The sequence below is a fragment of the Lathyrus oleraceus genome, chromosome 5 (genome assembly GCF_024323335.1).
Source record: "Lathyrus oleraceus cultivar Zhongwan6 chromosome 5, CAAS_Psat_ZW6_1.0, whole genome shotgun sequence".
In the NCBI taxonomy this organism is placed as follows: domain Eukaryota; kingdom Viridiplantae; phylum Streptophyta; class Magnoliopsida; order Fabales; family Fabaceae; genus Lathyrus; species Lathyrus oleraceus.
Genome location: NC_066583.1, coordinates 501993190 through 502007541, shown reverse-complemented (window position 1 = coordinate 502007541; position 14352 = coordinate 501993190).

Sequence of the window (14352 nt, the reverse complement as noted above, 5' to 3'; positions counted from 1 at the left end):
ATGAGGAAATAAACCTCTGTGGGGATAATCAATTCTGAATGCTGTCGAAGCAACTGTAGCGGACTTGCTGTGTTGATGCTGAACAAATATGATCCTGCCTCTGCCGGGGATACAGTCTGATGTGGTTTCGAACACATGAATGCATATGTTTGAATTTTTCTCTGGCGTAATGCTCCATATGGGATGGAAATGCTACGCAGTTTGAGGATGCAATGATTACTATATGCAATGCAATATGATGAGAACTCTGCGGGGAGAGATACACAGGGCGACTGTGCTGAGGAATCTTCAAGATGAATCCACTGGGGGGAAGCAATACAACTGCTGGGGAACCAACAACACAAACCCACCAGAGGAGAACAAGGCAACTTGCTGGGGAGTAATAAAGCAAATCTGCTAGGGGAAAACAACGGTAAACTGCTGGGGATAGCCCAATCAATCCACAAAAACTCCACTTGGGGAAATAACTGCTCTGCTGAGGAAATAACTATTCCGCTGGGGGACATAAACCAAGAAGCTCTCTGGGGATAAGGCTCATACAATCCTCAGATATGATGAACTCTGCTTCGGGGAATAACTGTTACTCCGCTGGGGACGACCCACAAAATTCACAGGTAGAAACGACTCAGCTGGGGATGCAAGTATCGACTTGCTATGAAAACCTGTCCAATCCACTGGTGGGATGAACTCTGCTGGAGAGATAATTGCTTCGCTGGGGAAGACTCAAACAAACCAAAAGCTAGGAGAATAAACCTGTCTGGGGAAAGCACTGCTGGTGAATGCTCACAGGTGACGGCCTTACTGGGAAAATATTCACAAGTGACGACCTGCAAATCGGAACAACAGATGCCCCAGGGAGTACATGGACAAGATACGCTCAAGTGTCCTCAACATTCAAAATGATTTTCAAATGTTTTAATCTTTCTGCACGTCATTGTTTAGCCTTCATGTTTTTAGATGCAATGTTTATCAAAAATTCGGACGTTTTTGCAAACAAAACAGTAAAAGTAAAAACAAGAGAGCAATTTATCTGAATAACGACTTTTATTGATTGAAAATGTGCCTGAAGAGGCGAATACATTGGGAAGCAATTCCTAGAAAGAGGTAATTGCGCACAAAAGGAAAATAAACTATCCTAATGGCAATGTGAACACGGCATCCACTGTTTCCCAACTCTGTTATAACTCATAGATTATCAGTTTTCCTCCCAATTCCTTGCTTTCTGAGAAGAATGACTGGACCGATCACATCTGTCGAGATGGCAACTGACGAAGCATGATGAAGTACAGACAACTCAGACTGTAGTCTTCGCTCTATTCCCTCTTTTGGCTGGATCGCCCTTTCGGGTTTTCAATCCACCGGGATACCCATTTTTGCCTAAGTCGCCCTTACGGGTTTTCGACTTACCGGGTGTACAATTTTTTCATTTTTTATCCCTAACTTTTGCCCGAACCTTTTCTTTCTGTTTTTTGGTTCGCCGGGATGCCCATTTTTGCCTGGACTATTTTGTTCTTTTTGTCCAGCGGGTCAATTTATGCGAAGTATTTTTTGACTACATCTGAGTTAACAGGGGAAGGAAAATCTTCACCGTCTATTGTTGTAAGCATCAAGGCTCCACCGGAGAAAACCTTCTTCACAACATATGGACCTTCGTAATTAGGAGTCCACTTGCCCCTGTTATCTGTACCGGGAGGAAGGATCCTCTTCAAAACTAGATCGCCAGTTTGAAATGTCCGGGGACGCACTTTCTGATCAAAGGCTCGCTTCATCCTTCTCTGATACAACTGCCCATGGCAAACAGCTGCTAACCGTCTTTCTTCGATAAGGCTTAACTCATTAAACCTTGTACGAATCCACTCGGCTTCGTCCAACTTGACATCCAATAATACCCTCAGAGAAGGGATCTCCACCTCAACTGGTAGGACTGCTTCCATACCATACACAAGGGAGTAGGGGGTTGCCCCGGTCGACGTACGTACTGAGGTACGGTACCCATGCAAAGCGAAAGGCAGCATCTCATGCCAATCCTTGTACGTAACGACCATCTTCTGCACAATCTTCTTGATATTCTTGTTAGCTGCCTCTACAGCACCATTCATCTTTGGTCTGTAAGGAGAAGAATTGTGATGTTCAATCTTGAAATCTCTGCAAAGTTCTTTCATCATCTTGTTGTTGAGATTCGAACCATTGTCAGTGATGATTCTCTCAGGGACTCCATAACGACAGATGATTTCTTTCTTGATGAACCGGGCAACCACTTGTTTGGTGACGCTGGCAAAAGAAGCTGCTTCTACCCATTTGGTGAAGTAATCGATCGCAACCAAGATGAAGCGATGTCCATTCGAAGCAGTTGGCTCAATCCTCCCAATCATGTCGATGCCCCACATGGCAAACGGCCAAGGCGAGTTCATGACATTCAACGGGCTTGGTGGTACATGCACCTTATCAGCATAGATTTGACACTTATGGCACTTCCGAGCATATTTGAAGCAATCGGATTCCATAGTCATCCAGTAATATCCGGCTCTCAGCAATTTCTTCGACATTGCATGTCCCACAGCATGGGTACCAAACGAACCCTCGTGCACTTCTTGCATTAACATGTCTGCTTCGTGTCTATCCACGCATCTGAGCAAGACCATGTCAAAGTTCCTCTTGTACAACACGTCATCCTGATTCAGATAAAAGCTTCCAGCTAGCCTTCTCAGGGTCTTCTTATCATTCTTCGACGCACCCTCAGGATATTCTTGAGTCTTGAGGAAATTCTTGATGTCATAATACCACGGCTTATCATCAATAGCATTAACAGACTCGGCTGCAAACACATATGCAGGCCTCTCGAGTCGATTCACAGCAATATGTGGTACATGATTCCACCAATGAACCTTTATCATAGAGGATAAAGTAGCCAAAGCATCAGCCATTTGATTTTCATCCCGGGGGACATGATGCAACTTCACCGTTTTGAAGAACGTCAGTATTCTTCTGGTGTAATCTCTATACGGAATCAAATGCGGCTGGTTTGTATTCCAATCTCCATTGACCTGATTGATCACTAGAGCTGAATCTCCAAATATGTCGAGTGTTTTAATCCTCAGATCAATGGCTTCTTCTATCCCCATGATACAAGCCTCATACTCAGCTTCATTGTTGGTGACGTCGAATGTCAATCTGGCAGAGAAAGGTATATGAGCACCTTTGGGATTGATCAATACTGCCCCAACACCGTTACCGTTCATATTCACAGCCCCATCAAACATCAGTATCCACTTGTCATCAGGATCCGGTCCTTCCTCAACAAGCGGCTCTTCACAGTCTTTCATCTTCAAATACATGATGTCTTCATCAGGGAATTCAAACATCATAGGCTGATAATCGTCGATCGGTTGTTCGGCGAGATAATCGGACAAAATACTACCTTTGATGGCCTTCTGCGACGTGTACTGAATGTCATATTCTGTTAAGATCATCTGCCAACGGGCAACACGTCCGGTGAGAGCTGGCTTCTCAAAGATGTATTTCACAGGATCCATCCTAGAAATCAACAGAGTAGTATGATTCAACATATACTGCCTTAGTCGGCGAGCAGCCCAGGCCAAAGCACAGCAAGTTTTCTCGAGCAGTGAATATCTTGTTTCACAGTCGGTAAACTTTTTGCTTAGGTAGTATATGGCATGCTCTTTTCGACCAGACTCGTCATGCTGTCCCAATACACACCCCATCGAAGTCTCGGTAACTGACAGGTACATTATCAGTGGTCTCCCAGGAACTGGAGGAATGAGGATCGGAGGGTTTTGTAAGTATTCTTTGATTTTGTCAAAAGCCTTCTGACAGTCATCATTCCATTTGATCGCCTGATTCTTTCTGAGTAATTTGAAAATTGGTTCACATGTGGCAGTTAGATGAGATATAAACCTTGCAATGTAGTTCAATCTCCCTAAAAACCCACGGACTTGCTTTTCCGTCTTCGGTTCAGGCATCTCTTGAATAGCTTTGACCTTAGCTGGATCTACCTCAATCCCTTTCTCACTGACAATGAAGCCTAAGAGCTTCCCGGATCTCACTCCAAACGTACACTTGTTCGGATTCAGCCTCAGCTTGAACTTGACCAGTCTGTCAAACAACTTCTGCAGATTTACCAAGTGCTCCTCTTCTGTCTGTGACTTCGCAATCATATCATCCACATACACTTCGATTTCGTTGTGCATCATGTCATGAAAGAGAGTCGTCATTGCCCTCTGATAGGTAGCACCGGCATTCTTTAGCCCAAATGGCATCACTTTGTAGCAGAACGTGCCCCAAGGTGTAATGAATGTCGTCTTTTCCATGTCCTCTGGCGCCATCTTGATCTGGTTGTAGCCTGAGAAACCGTCCATGAAAGAGAATACCGAGGATTGAGCCGTATTATCCACCAATACATCAATGTGAGGTAATGGGAAATCATCTTTCGGACTCGCCCTATTCAGATCTCGGTAATCGACACACATCCTAACTTTGCCGTCCTTCTTTGGCACGGGAACAATGTTGGCAACCCATGGTGGGTAACTTGTAACAGCTAAGAATCCTGCATCCCACTGCTTCTGAACTTCTTCTTTGATCTTGACAGCCATGTCAGGACTGGTTCTGCGAAGCTTCTGCTTGACTGACGGGCATTCTTCTCGAAGAGGTAACCGATGCACCACAATGTCTGTATCCAGCCCAGGCATATCTTGGTATGACCAGGCGAATATCTCCACATATTCTTTCAGCATCTCTATTAGCCTCCTCTTGACAGAGTCTTCTAAAGCAGCACCGATCTTGATCTCTCTTCGGGCGTCCTCAGTACCCAGATTAACAACTTCCAACTCCTCCTGATGAGGTTGGATAACCCTTTCCTCTTGCTTCAGTAGTCTGACCAATTCTGCAGGGAGTTCACAGTCTTCCTCACTCTCCTCTTCAGCTTGGTAGATGGGATTGTTGAAATCATACTGAGCCATAACAGAGTCGTTCACAGTGGATGCCAAAAGATCATCTCTGCATGTTTAATGTTTTATTTTTAGAAAAAGATTTCAATAAAGTCACAAAAGACAAAAACATTGCCATTTTTATTGTTTTGAAAAAGTGGAAAACAGAAAATAGAAAGACAAGGATCTCAAAATTTGATTGAAAAAACATCCTTCATTTATAAACATTGTGAACATGATGTGGCCCTACAATGAACCACTACGCCCTGGGCGGAACGTAGGGTTTTCATGCAAAATGATAAACAAAAGAAAATTACTCTGTCAGTAGAGTAACTTGGACTACATCTTCTGCTGTCCAATTGTTGATAACCTCGCCTGGTGCACAAAGGCGGACCCAGACGTCCAAATCACGATCGCTGTCTTCACCATCAGTAGCAAAGACGTCCCCATGGTTCATCAGCCCAGCGCTGGTGAAGGTGCTCGGACCTGCTTGTACATGCTGCTCTGCTTGGAGAGGCTCGTACCCGATGCCGAATTTGTCTTCTTTGATAGGCAAGTCAACCATCTTGCCCCAGCCCTCAGCTTTTCCGGAGTCTACCACTTCCTTGGCTTGCTTGTACGATGAAATCGAAGCACCCAGCTTCCTCTGCTCAGCACAAGCTACCCCTTCAAGCGCCACGGTCTCAAATGCCTGGCACAGGGTTTCGTGGATCTCGCCATCCACCTCAACATATTTGAATGAGGAGAGATGACTCACCAGAATTTCCTCTTCGCCACATACGGTCACAATCTGACCGTTCCAGACATATTTGAGTTTTTGATGGAGAGTCGACGAGACCGCTCCAGCTGCATGAATCCACGGACGCCCCAACAGACAGCTATAAGCAGGCTGAATGTCCATCACGTAGAAAACAATGTCGAACACTTCCGGACCTATCTTCACCGGCAATGTGACTTCACCAAAGACAGAACGCTTGGATCCATCAAATGCACGAACTATCAGATCACTGGGAGTGAGTACGACTCCCTCGACATCGATCTTCTTTAGAATCTGCTTCGGCAGGACATTCAGGGATGACCCGGTGTCCACTAGCACGTGAGATAACACTGCACCTTTGCACTCCATAGTGATGTGCAAGGCTTTGTTGTGATTGCGACCCTCAGGCGTTAAGTCCAGGTCAGTGAAACCCACACCGTGCCTGGTGCTCACGTTGGCTAGTACACCTTCTAGCTGGTTGACTGATATCTCTTGCGGGACGTATGCCATATTTAGCATCTTCAGCAAAGCGTCCCGATGTGCCTCAGAACACATCAGCAAAGAGAGTATCGAGATCTTTGACGGAGTTTGATTGAGCTGATCCACAATCTTGTAGTCGCTCTTCTTGATGATTTTCATGAACTCCTCAACATCTCTCTGAAAAGAACCCTCGGCCTCCTTCTGAGCTGGTTCTTCGTCAACCACTGCTTGTTTGCCTTTAGCCCTTGTAGATGCCTCAGCATTAGCATCCCTCAAAGGCTGAGGAGCAAACAGTCGTCCACTCCTTGTGAAACCTCCTTGTCCTCCAACATTGTCCACTACAGGACTTGCAACAGCAGGAATTCTCACAGGAGCATTGATAGTAACTGGCGCTTGATTAACTGGCTTTGTCTGGTTACCAGCCCTCCTATCACGGCGATAGGCATTGTCGTATCTCCATGGCACAGCTCTACTATTTTCAACTTGTCCTCTGCCGGACGCCACAATAGTAGTAGGTGCACGGATGGTTACCGGAGCAGGAATGGTAACCGGAGTATTATTGGTGGCGGGTGCACTGACAGCCCCACGCCCTCTTCCTTCGGACGGTTTATAAAAAATGGTGACAGTAGACACTGCCCCATCAGCTCTGGTAGCCCGGCTGAACTGCAAATAGCCTTCGTCCATCAGCCTCTGAATACCAGTCTTCAACTGGTCACAACCGTTGATCGCTTCTGAACAGCCCAAACATTCTTCCATACAGCCCGGGTCAACACCCCCCTTCAGCAAACGACCTTTGATTATTAACAAAGAAGTCTGAACTTCATCAACATTCACAATCAAGTCTTCAGCTTCTCCATCTTCAACATTGTTAACCCTATGCCCGCCATGCTGAGGCATAGGATTGTTCACCACATTTGGAACTGGAGAGAAGTTGATCGCCTTAGCATCGATCAAGTCCTGAACCTTGTGCTGCAAAGCTCGGCATCTTTCAATATGGTGGCCTGGTGCCCCAGAATGAAAGTCACAACGGACATTGGCATCATAGCCGGGTGGCAGCACAGTAGGAGTAGCCATCGTTCGCAACTCTACAAACCCTAACCGGAGTAGCTCGGGTAGTAGCTCTGCGTACGACATAGGCAGAGGATCGAATCTCCTATCAGCCTGCAATCTCTGCCTAGGCTGGAAAGGTCGTTGCTGTTGTTGTTGTTGTTGTTGTTGCGGTTGTTGTTGCTGAACCCTTTGTTGTTGCTGTGGACGCGGTTGAGGTGCAGGAATGGTCACTGCAGCTATTGGACGACACTGGTCCCTGTTGTTGTTAGCTCTGTAAGCACCCCCTCTGTGCTGTACAGCATTGGTTTCTCCTTCTCTACGGCGAGGTGCCCCAGAGAAGGGTTTCTTAGAAGAAGATGAGGAACCAGTATCATGGATCCTCCCAGCCTTGATCAGACTCTCAGTTCTTTCACCGCAAATAACGACGTCAGAAAAGCTTCCGAATGGGCAGCTTCCCATCCGGTCCATGTAGACACCTTGCAGAGTGCTAATGAACATGTCAGTCAACTCCCTTTCCAGCATAGGGGGTTGAACTCTTGCAGCTAGTTCGCGCCATCTCTGGGCATACTCTTTGAAACTTTCGTTGTTCTTCTGACATAAGCTTTGCACATGAGTTCTGGTCGGAGCCATGTCCATATTATGCTTATACTGCCTGAGGAACGCCTCACCCAGGTCTCTCCAGCATCTGATGGAATCCCGCTTCAACTCCATATACCAATCCAAGGACGCCCCAGATAGGCTGTCTTGGAAGAAATACATCCACATCTTCTCATCGTCAGTGTATGCGGATATTTTTCTGTAGTATGCCTGCACGTGGGTGCGAGGGCAGGAGGTACCGTTGTATTTATCAAATGACGGCGCCTTGAATTTGTGCGGGATTCTCAGTCCTTCAACCAATCCCATGTTCGTAACGTCAAAACCGAGGGAGTTTTGACATTCCATTGCTCTGATTTTCTCAGCAAGGGCCTCAACTTTGCGATCTCTCGCATCATTTCTACCCAAGATGTCGTCATCTTCACTGAGCATAGTGAACAAATCCTCTTGTCTGTCAACAATAGGAATTCTGTTACGGGTTGGAACTTGAATGACTCTGGCACTAGCAACCTCCGGAGCAATCGGTTGACCGTCAACTCGGATACCCCTCAACTCTTCACCCACAGCGTAGTTGTTGACGGGAATAGCAGCAGCGGGCGTGTCAGGAACTGGATTTCCTTCTTGCAGAGGTTGGTTGGGCGGTGGCAATGTAGCTTCTTGCCTCTGGACCAGTGCTCGGAGCTCTTCCTGGCCTTGTGCGACCCCTTGCATCATATGAATAAATTGGGCCATGCTTGCCCTCATCTCTGCCAACTCGGCTTGTACTTGATCCATGTTGCGTTGATGGTTGAGCCTCGTTGAGTAGCGGTGCGGCCTTTGATCAGCTATCCTGCCTGAACACAGGAACCCACAATGAGAAGACGGCACAAGAACACCTGTTATGCAAATGATATGATTATGATGTCTAATGATATGCATGATGCACATGAGATGCTCATTTCTCAGGCATTCAAAGAGCCTGACCCATCCTGAAAAGATGGCAACCTGCAACAAGAGAACAAACAGATACAGGGAAAAAGAGAGCAATAGGGAAAAATCAGACATCCTTATATATGAATAAGGGTAAAAGAAGTCATACAACTGAATATTCGAAAACAGAGTACAAAGAAAAAAAAGAATCCCATCCAACAGGCCTGGAGGTGATTCTCAACAAAAAGATCCAAGAGATGGATTACAAGCAAATGAACCCCATCCAACAAGCCTGGAGGTGATTCTCAACAAATACAAACAACGAGATAAAATCTAAGACAGCCGGTCCTCAGGGATGAGGGTCTTCAGGTAATGACACTGGTCTATCAACAGTGAACATTCTGAACAATCTGGTAGGGGAGTGATCTTCTCTTTCAACTGTCTTCTCAGCTCTAAGACTTCTCCTCCAAGATACTCCTCTGACTTCTGTCTCAACTCCATCTCCTTCTTCAACTGACTGTCTTTGTCCTTGAGTTGCTTCTCCAAGTCTCTGATTTTCTTCTGATAACTGACTTCTGCTCTTTGCAATCTCAGACATTCCCTATGCTCTGCATCCATCAAGGACTCCATTTCCTCATATGATCTCTTCTTCCTCCTTGCTCTACTAGCATCCTCTCCTTGCACTTCCCTGAGTTGATGGGCCAAGTGCAGCTTGTCAGCCTTAGCTTTGTACAGCTCCATCTGAGTGTCTTGCTCCTTCTCTCTCAGACGACGACTCTCCATCAAGGCTTGCTTATAGTGCTCAGCAGGCACACTATCAGCAAGTACCAAAGGTGGTTGCTCTTGCAACGGCTCCATCCTATCGTAGGGAAGCAGCAAAGTTTCCACTCTCTTCTTTACCCAATCGGTGTAATCGGGCATTGCAATGGCAAACTTCTTTCCTAAGACGGATCCATCCTTCACTCCAACATCTCTCCAGGCTTTCCCTATCTGCTCCAACTTAGCAGGGTCATCCTTCTTCTCAAAACAGAAACTCTCAGCTATCTCAGCTTCGAGCGGTCTTCTACACATGACAAACCCTAGCTGGCGAAGGGAGAGAACTGGGTTGTAGTTGATGCAACCCTTGGTCCCTACGAGTGGCACGCCCCGGAATTCGCCACAGCTTAAGATAACATCCTTCACATCCATCCGGTACGACTGCCACCTGATGTCGTAAGAAGTGAGCGACATGACCCTCTGAGTCCACTTCAGAGTGCTCTGGGTATCCACAAATGGTCCACTGGCTGGCAGAAGAGACATGAACCATTTGAACAGAAGAGGTAGACAACATCTAATGGCTCCACCCTTACCATGCCTACTGTGGATGGCATAGTAAGTATCCGCTAGAAGAGTAGGGATTGGATTCCCTCTGATAAAGATGCTGATGGCAGTATGGTCAATGAAGTTCGGCATACTGGGAAATAGGATGATCCCATAGATCATGGCAGCTAGCTGCGCGTGAAACACTTCCCAATTACCCTTATCTGCTTCAGCTCTGGCTACTCTCAACAGAAACTTCAACGGCAGACCTACAACCTCCCCACAGGGCTTCCAATTCTTACCAACCTCCTCAATACTCAACTGGAGAGCTCTGGCAATTAATCTGAAGTCGACCTCCTTGGGGACGTCCAAGAAGGGAGTCCGATGCTGAATAGGGATACTCAACAGGATAGAATACTCCTCGAGAGTGGGTGCTAACTGGTAATCCTGGAAAGTGAAGCATCTGAGCTCGGGATCATAAAACTGAAGAAGGGTCTGCAAAGGCACTGGATCCACTACTGTCTTCAACACCGTCAGAATATCTCCATACCGCCCAACAAAACTCTTCAGTCGATCGTCTGTCACGAGACTACCCAACTCAACTAACGGAGTCAACGGCTCACGGTGGAAACTATAGGAACAGGTCTTCCGCTTCAACTCGGGGACGGTTGCCATCTTTATCAGTAGACAAACTCTGGAATGTACCTGAGAAATGATATGCATGCAGAGATTAGTTTTTTTTTCTTCTTCTTTTTTTTCAATTCTTTTTTTGATTTTTTTTCAATGCGTTTCTTTTGAAAAATAAATATGTTATGATGCACATGATGCAGACTGGACTGGCTGGTCGTGCAAACTCTGACTAGGTCGAAGCTTCAGTCAAAATTAGAACATAAATCCAACTTAAGGTCAACTGAAAACTGTTGTCTGAACTAGAGTCACCAACAGAACCAAGTCACCAACAGAACCGAGTCACCAACGGTACCTGTAATGAATAACCCTTCCCCACTCACGGGTGTAGTCTAGGCCAGGGTAAAGCTGAGAGAAACGCATCATAAATAACCTTTCGCAGAAATACTATCATATACACACCCGAAGTATGTAACGACAGTATCCCACCAGGGTCTGAACTGCTCGTGATATCAATGTTCCGCTAAGTGGCGCCATACCACCCGCTTCCCATGAATCACTCTATTCCTAATCATCCTAGATTTTCACTCATGGTCTGGGTATTGGACCTTTTACCTCAACTGACTCCCCCCCCACACAGAGAAAACAGACAGCCAGCCAGTAATGAATAATGAATATGAATGCAAACATCAATGCACACAATCACTGCAAACAAATAAATGTACATATATACAATGAATGCAATAAAATACAACAAGCAGAAAGCAACCAAAACCCTAATCCTAGAGAGCGCTAGGAGAGACTCGCTCAGGGAAGATGGACCAGCATAGGTCAACTTCTCTGAATCCCCAGCAGAGTCGCCAGCTGTCGCATTACGCGAAAAACCGGCGGGAAAAGAAAGAAACAACAGAGCCGCCACCGTGCGTTATTTATCCCAAAAGAGGGAAAGGAAACGCTCGAAGTAAACCTAGGAAAGAACATGGTCTCGCGACCAAAGAGGATGGGTTCGGGAGTCGGTTATGCGAAGGGAAGGTGTTAGCACCCCTACGCATCCGTAGTACTCTACGGGATCCACGCACAAAAGGAAAGAATATTGGTTGCTAAACACTGCTCAAAACTCACACACACAACTGGCTGAAAGAAAAGCGAGAGACTGACTGAAACTGAACTCGGCAGGATGTCGCATCCTGGGCCTACTTAGTCTATCGGGCATAGACATCAGAGTCCAAGTAGTTCGGACTGGGGAAACGACACATGCTCGCTAGGATATCGCATCCTATGCATACGTATCTTCTCGGACGAGAGAAGAATCAGAGCATTCGTAGCTCGGCTGACACGCACACAAACACACAAAACACAGGCAAACGTGGAGCCCGACTGCCAATCACTGGACTTATGTCAGCATCCGAACCTAAACACACACAACAGATAGATAGGGAGTCGGGGACTCAGCCTATAACTGTCAAACAAACACAAAAGAAAAGAAAAGGTGCCCGGAGAGATCAGCTCAATCTCCTGCCTACATACTTCATCTGGTATGAAGATCAGGGCGATGTAGTTCCCCTACGCAGGGATAAAGGATCTAGCCTAACCAGATAACAGAGGGAGACACAACACTAGGGAGACTACGACTCGAGCCTAGATGTTGTCATGCAAAGTCAACCCTAAGTTAAGGTTTCTAGCTAAATGGCACAAGGGCCAACCTATCCTGAACAGACACAGGAAAAAGCAAAGTCTCGATTGCAACTAGGGCAAGAGAAAGGGGATATCTCAATCACAACAGGGGTGAGAGAAGAGAATTAGTGTTAGTGGTTAGTCAAACTCGACAAGACATCGCATCTCGTGCCTACGTATCTCATCTGAACATGAGAATCAGAGTTGCCGTAGTTCGGCTTCACAACTCTAAACATGGCTCACACAAGGAGTAAGCCACACAGACTTGACTTGCACAGGAAGCAAGTCAAGTACAACCTACCTTGCACAAGGGCAAGTCAACTAAACCTAAAGAGGCAAAGCAAACAGGCAATCACAGGAAGCACACTCTATATGCATACAAGAGGCTCAAGCAAAAGGTTAGGCACTAGGGCCAACTGGAATAGGGTAAGTGTTGCTCTTAACCTTGCCATTGAGAGGCTAAGGTGAAGCAAATGAATAGGAGATGAGGGGTGTGCCTCATTGCTTCTATCCCTAATCAGGGAGAGCATCAAATAATAGAAAGTGGGGGAGTTCAGAAAGATGGAACTCTTTCCCCATTATTGACTCGATAGATCTTGGGTTTTTATCTCAATGCTTCAACCATGTAATGGGAGCAAAGAGAGGACACACTGAATAGTGGGGGATAGGCTACTTATCCCTACCTTCCACCAATTGCCTTACTTGAAGGACTTTTCCTGCTTGGGACAATTTTAAACAAACACAGGCATTGCCTCTTAAGGAGGACTTCAGACAGTTTGCCCGGTCAAAAAACAGACCGGGTCTCCAGACTACATGAAGAAGAAAGGTTTATACCTCAAAGCAATTGCTAAAAAGCAAAGCAAGCAACTAAAGCAACTAAAGGGTACCTGAGAAAAACCAAACAAATCAGTATGCAATTAAACAGTTAAAAGCAAAAGGAAAGGAACAGTCAACCACAGAAGGTCAACTTGTGCAAAGCAAGACTCAAACACATGAGTCAAACCATCTACAAAACAAAGGTTAGTTCATATGTAAACAAATCCAATCACATTTGTATGATCTCAATGGCAATGGTGCTTAACCTGAAACAGGAACTCAATAGTAAGCACAAAAGACCACTAGGACTAGCCTAGGGTCAAGGATGAAAGAAAAAGTCAAGGCAGCAAGGAAAAGTCACCCAAAACCAAAGTCAAACATTTGAGAAGCTATCTCAATTGGATTCATAATCAAATCATGCATCATTGTCATTTCATATGCAATGGAATGCAAAGCATGGCAAGAAAGAGCACAAATAGGTCAACAGCAAGATTTCATTCAAAAGTCAACCCAAACAATCTCAAAAATTGTCAAATAAATCACACTCAATCCTAACATCTAGCATGGCAAGCATGTCAAATTTCATTGCATTTGGATGAGAGGAAGGCAGTCAATGAAAATCAAGAAGTCAACACAAATTCAAGCAAGCACAATGAAAGTCAACAAACATGGGTCAACTTCAAAAAATCATATCAAATTGAAAACAGAAGAGAACTGAATGAGATTAACACCAATACAAAGCTTGAGATGTCTAGTTATCACATATGAAATTTCATGATCATACAATATGGTATGAGGATTTCACAAAAGATTTGGCAACATGTATCACATAAAGTCAAACATTGACTAGGCAGGGAAGAAAATTCTCACATAAATGGAAAACAGCATCATTAATTCCAAGAAAATTCATACATCAATTAGACATATAAAGGATCAATCATGCAAAATTTGGGGTCATTTGGATGTAAGGAAGCATGCCATTGAAAATCAAGAAAATGCATATCATTATTGTGACACCAAATGCAACCTCTAACTTCAAAAAATCAAAGCTCACACATCACATATGGGAAATCCACAAACTTTATATGGAAACAAAGGTCAATGGGTCTAGTTTCACCACAAAAAATTTCAAGCTCATTGGATTCAACATGAGTATTTCACAATTGAAATGGCAAAGGGTGTCAAATGTGCATACATGTTGGG